Below are 6,262 nucleotides of genomic sequence, written 5' to 3' on the forward strand. Positions count from 1 at the left end.
TTAACCTCAGAACCCAGTATTTGTTTTCCTCTGGGTACCTATGTGTTCACTTTCCCAGCCCAATCAAGCCATGGGATTGACTAGCAGGCAGGAGGCCCCAAATGTCATCTTTTACTTTGATGTTTGCCCTAAGAGGCATCCTGGCCTAGTGGATAGAAAAACGTCCTTGAAGCCAGGAAGACCTGAATTCAATTTCAGTCTCTGACATATTGACTGTGACTTTGCACATGCATGTCACTTAATCTCCCAGAGCTCTAGGTAACTTTCTAAGAGTATAAGTAACAGAAAAGCTGCCCAACAGCACTGGAAGGGGGAATTTGCTCACTTGAGAGTTCCTTAATCAATGAAATCACAGGTCTGATCTCTATCATGTATCTACCCATCCTCTCTCAAGTCACGTATCATTGCCTTCTTCTACCTCTCTACTGAAATAAGTTCCCTTATAAATAAATCACCAATTTATGGCAGTCTAAATGAGATCCTATTGTGTAGGAGTCCTTCCGCCACCACTCTTGTCCTTCCTCTTTTGCTGGAGATTATATCTTGAGAGGAACCATGGAGTATCTGCAGCCTCTTTGTCTAGAGGATAATATGACCCCAGGAGGAAGGGAAACAAGTCTCAGTTCTCTGTTTTCTGAGAAACCATTGGTTTCCTTTCTACCATAGAGGTGTTGTAGGGTGCAAGAAGAAACATCAGCATCAGTGAGGTGAGTGGTTAGGTCCAGGAAGAGACACATTAGCTAGACCAAAAGGGCCAACTTTTTTAGGATTTAGCCTGCAGTTGCATAGTAGGGAAGGTGGGGCAGAAAGACTGTTTGCAGAGGAGTGTGTGGAAATCTGGGTCACATTTTTCTGTGAAGGGTAAGATTGGGATGAGTTTTGGGAGGAAAAAAAAGGTGGAGTCAATGGGGTTGGTTAAGACAGAAAGGTATGTGGAAGTGGAACACGTGGGCAGAAAGCCTGGGAAGTGGGGCCAACCCGACCTGGGGAGGGGCAAAACTCCCTTCTCAACTCTCCTCCAAGTCCCATTGCCGATGGCCTAGCCCTATTAGTCGCCAGGTAAACGTCTCTCTAGCTCTGGACAGTTCATTCGAGGTTCAGGGAGAGTGTCAGTCCTCCTTGACGTCTTCTATTCCTCTCCTGAGTGCAGTTTGTCAGATGCCGTCAGGGATGCAGCTTGGGATGCCGTCTGCACCCTGCCCTAGACTACAAAGATAGTGATGGTGAAAGATCGAGAGCTCAAAAAACGATGCCTGCAACTCCGCCCTCCCCCTTCCCCTATTCTCAATAGCTGAAATCTTTCTAGTGCTTCTCCGAAAAAGCATTTTCTTTCAAAGGCCAGTGAGCGCCTAAGCAGACTGTGCTGCACGTAGTCAGTTGCACCTTCAATAGATGTTCACCTAGGAGTGTCAGGGAGAAGGTCCCAGAGCATGGAGGGGGGCGCCCTGAACCCAGCTTCCTAGAATAATGAGCTTTTGGTGTGGGTGCAAACTGTCGGAAAACAACTTTGTTCCTGATTAAGTTCAGAAACATTCCTCTTCAAGGCTGTTCCAAAGCTGAGAAATTGCTGTTTTGCAGAAACAGGTCTTGAGAGAGTGCAGTCTAAGGAGTTTATCTAGAGGTATTTGTAATCTTTCCAAATGATAGCGCTGGCATTGAGATCGCCACCAGGACACTGAATAGTATCTTCCTTCAGACAGGGATCGAGAAGAGGAAATATACCACTGTGCAGCCAAGCTGTGCTGAGGACTGATTGAAAGAAACTGCTGCTCCAGATGTTGCTCTAGCTGGCTTGCGAAGTGTGAGCAGGTAATTCCGGGAAAAGTGACATTGTTAACAGAAAGCATCTAATTAACAATGACTTCATTTGATTGGAAGGATGAAAAAGCCTTTTTAAATCAATCCAGATTGACTGGCCTGAGCAGAGCCAATTTATGAATATGGAGGCCGAATGGGGTCTGCTTTCTTTCAAAGATGTCATTCGAGGGATAATAGCATAGGTGAAGTCATTTGGCTACAGGGTGGAAACTTTTATAGGGCCTTCCTTGGGAATTTAATTCAGTGCTTCTTCATTTTATTAGGAACAGACTGACTCCATCAACTGGGCTCTCCCTGTTTAGAGACAAGACTGCTTGAAGCAATTAGGTTCACCAATTAGCATAGTTTTACTGACCCGGGCAACAGCAGCTCTGGCTCCTCAGATTATCCGCTTCTTCAAAGTCCCGGGAAAACGGAGAAAAACATGCTACCCAGGTGTGCCAGGAAGGAGTTGAGCCTACAAACAGGTTAGCTATTCTGGTTCTGATAAAAAAGTTCTCCTCTCAGTAGTGGTACCTTAAGATAGATGCTGCAGAGACATGTAAACATTTTTCTTCCCTTTCTTGACCAAGGACCTCATTCTAGTCACTACTCATTTTGTTACTTTATCTTACACACCCTGACACTTCCCTCCCCCTCCACTTTGGTTGTTATGTTTGGGCAGAATCCTTTCCAGGAAGGTACATTTCCTGCCTCTCCTTCCCCTGTCCTGATGGTTCTCAGGAAAAGGCCAGGGCCCAGGGATAATTTGCTGCCTTCCTGCCTGAAACCATGTTAGACATCAAGGTAAGGGAGCATGTCTAGGACTGGTGAGACTTCATGAGGCAAAAAAAGATGTGTGTGTGTGTGTTTGTGTGTGTGTGTGTGTGTGTGTGTGTGTGTATGTGGTGGGGGGTTGTGTGGGGACTTAGCCTGAGTTCTTACTCATTCTGATATGGCAGAAATTATCTTGATCTTGATTCCCTCAGACCATTAACCGTTAGTGTGATGCTCAAAGGTTTCCTAAAGGGCAGTGTGAACACCATATTGCCCTTTGAGTACCATCTTTAATTCCAGAAAATATCAGAAGGGCCAAGTAGGCTGGCTAAGAAGCTTTGCTGTGGACTGCAATGGGTATACTTTCAGTAGATCAGCAAAACTTCTCCTTCTGACCAGGATCTCCTTCAGGTACCTTTTCAGCTGAAAGGGGAACTTTTTTGTTGAGATCTGTCTTCTCCAACTTATATTGGTTGTCTCTCTCCCCTACAAATGCATATTCTTACCTAAGAATTTCACTAAATTAAATTTCTGACAGTTCATCAGTAGCAACTACTGTGAAATTCCCTTAACCTTATTAAATCAATAAATGCCAGATCCATGCATTGAATTAAAATAATGCATCAGCATGGCTACGAATTGCAATCATATGGTCATGGTCCTTAGACCGATTTAGGGATTGTCCAGTTAGTACTGTTTAGATTTATCTTTCTTCTTTGGGCCAGGACCTGGACAGCAAAGTCTGTCTGAGGCTTTGAAAATTCTTTCCCTCTGATTACTATTTACATTGAACTCCACAAATGAAGTAGATGTTTGACAACAATGATACAATGTGGATCATATATTTCTTGTCAATCACTGTTTTTCATCATGGAAATATACTGTCATTTAGAGCACATTGTTCTGTGTAAAGATAATCCTCAGGGGTAGAATTGTGTGCATGTGCTTGAATAGGCACATATGCCAACATTGCTCTGATCTATGTTTGCACTCATGAATATACTGTATATATACACCTTGATGAAGATGCATTGATAGCTGTAACAATTGCGCAGTGTGTTCTCTCAGCATCAAAACAGATTAAATGGTATCTTACCAGCATTGTTAAGTGAATTAAAAGATAAAGATATTTTGTAATTTAAAAAAGTTGTTTATTGAGCTTAATTTGCTCCAAAGAATTTACCCTATGTGGTAGAATGACATTTTTCAAGTCTTTAAACTTGGCATGGTACTTACAAAGTCACACACTTTGAATTATTTCATTCTGTACATGAAAGGACATCTCAAAGGTGACTTCTCAGAAGCTAGTCAGTTAAGTTGTAGTCTGGCAGGCAAATTTGCAGTTAGTCCTCACTGAAAGCTTTGAGTGTATTAAACACTCGGAAATTGAATAGCAAAAAATAACATCATATTTGCAGATATTTGCTCTTAGTTGCTAATGATGCTAATAATTAAAAAAATTCACACCCTATTGATGTCAGCTGCAAAAGCAGTACAGAGTTCTGAAGATGTAGCCTTGGGTCCACAACATTATGCAAGAAAAATCTTTATTTGATGAAATAGGCAATCAACTGAAATCTATCCTCTTTAAATAAACTGATTCCCCTGTATTTTCCCAGTGTTGGTGTAAGTTGTTGTCTGTGATGTCCCTCAGGGCTCTTTCCTCTGCTCTCTGATTTGGTATATAAAAGCAGCTCTGAGTGATGGATTACTGTGCCACTGCGGCCTGTGAAGGATTAATTTGTTTCATTGATTTCTCTTTAGGCAGATTGCCAGAATTTGCTGCTTCCCACCTTTCCCCAAGACTTCCAGCAGTAATAGACAGTAATAGCCTAAGACAAATCAGCCCGTTCTTATAAAAATAGAACCACGGCATCTGAGAGTCCCAGGAAAGCTGTGACAAACTTTTTATTGGGGCGTTGGGAACCCATGAGCAGCATCATTTATTTTTATAAATATTTATTTTTAAACTCAAAAAAGAAACAATTCTGAATTGTTAACTTAAAAACCCCGTCATCTTAATATGACTTTAGGACGTATTTATATACAAACACTGATCATTAAGAAAAATAAAATTCCCTTAATATCATCTCCCAAAATATTCAGGTCTTGGTTAGCGCATAAAAAAGGGGACACAACTGTAAGCCTTTTAACTTCTCTATTTATCTGTTTTATTGACTAAAAATCCAATTTTTATGTTATATTTGAGGCGTTAAATGACATGTAAAGATAACTATTTTGAATTAATTTTTCTCTGAATATTAATAGGATTTTTTTATTCCAAAGGATTTTTAGGAACTCTGGACAAGTACTAGAAATGTCAGAGTAGAAAGTCTACAATCAATCAATGAATCAACGTTTGTTAAACACCTACTTGGTGCCAAGCACTATCCTGGGAATCATTCTAATACATATTCTGTAGGCACATATTAGAGAGTTTCCAGCTTCTTCTTGTGTTCTGAAAGCAACAGTGGCTTAAAAAAAAACAACAACCAAATACTGATTCTTTCAGAAGTGTTTTCCCAACTACAGATGTGAAATAGGCCAGTATACAAATCTATTTGTTTCCCTTCTGTAGTGTTGAAAATTATATTGATTTAATGTTCTCAAGTTACACTTTTTATGTAATTAGTGGTGGAGTAAAAACTAATATTGTCATGTGCTAATGTCTTTTCTTCCCCCGTTGTTCTATGGAGCTGTTCCATGCAATATCAGCAAGTTTACACTTTTCTTGTGTTTTTCTGAAAAAGAAGAGGAACATCTGTTTCAATTATCTATCTGCATCATAATTATAACAATTAAAGAGCTGCCATGTAAGTATACAGTAAATATAGTTTGCTGAATGACCCATACTTTTGTACTTGAAAAACTTGAGTGATTTTAGAGGCATTGAATCAAATTTGTTTTCATTATCTTTCTTCTTCTTTTTCCTTCCCTTCTTTCTTTCTTTCCTTCTTTCTTTCTTTCCTTCTTTCTTTCCTTCCTTCTTTCCTTCCTTCCTTCTTTCCTTCCTTCCTTCCTTCCTTCCTTCCTTCCTTCCTTCCTTCCTTCCTTCCTTCCTTCCTTCCTCCCTCCCTCCCTCCCTTCCTTCCTCCCTTCCTTCTTCCCTTCCTTCCTCCCTTTCTTCCTTTCTTTCTCTCTCTCTTTCTTCTTCTTCTTGTTTTCATATAGAGTTTTAGAAAAATAATTCCTTTGTCTTAAGAACAACTAGTTACATTCTGCTTTGCGTGAGAGGAAGACCTGACAATGAAGGGGTGTATACACATAGCAGATTGTTCGATGTCATCTGTGAAAGTGTTTTTCTAAGGGGGGGGGGACACTGAGATTACAACTTCAATCATCACATATCTTCCCAAATTGATTTAATAATGATGTTAGAAAAACATAGTGAATTATTAAAAAGAAAAGCCAATTCACTTGTTATTCTTTATGTCATTTCTTTAGTTTTTCTATCTTGCTCTGCTGAAATATGGGAAAGACTCTGATATATTTTTTTTGGTTTATGGTTATTTTTACTTGCTTTGTCTTATACCAAGACTAGCACGTTTGTGTTTTAAACAACACAGGAGTATTTTGGAAGCCAAGCAGAAAACTCCTCCCATTGATTGACCTTAAAAAAGTTCTGGGAAACTTTATTTTTTTGAAAGTTTCAGTTTTGGGCCAGAATGGTCAATTATTTCAGAGTCCA

The sequence above is a fragment of the Notamacropus eugenii genome, chromosome 4, assembly GCF_028372415.1.
Source record: "Notamacropus eugenii isolate mMacEug1 chromosome 4, mMacEug1.pri_v2, whole genome shotgun sequence".
Classification (NCBI taxonomy): Eukaryota; Metazoa; Chordata; class Mammalia; order Diprotodontia; family Macropodidae; genus Notamacropus; species Notamacropus eugenii.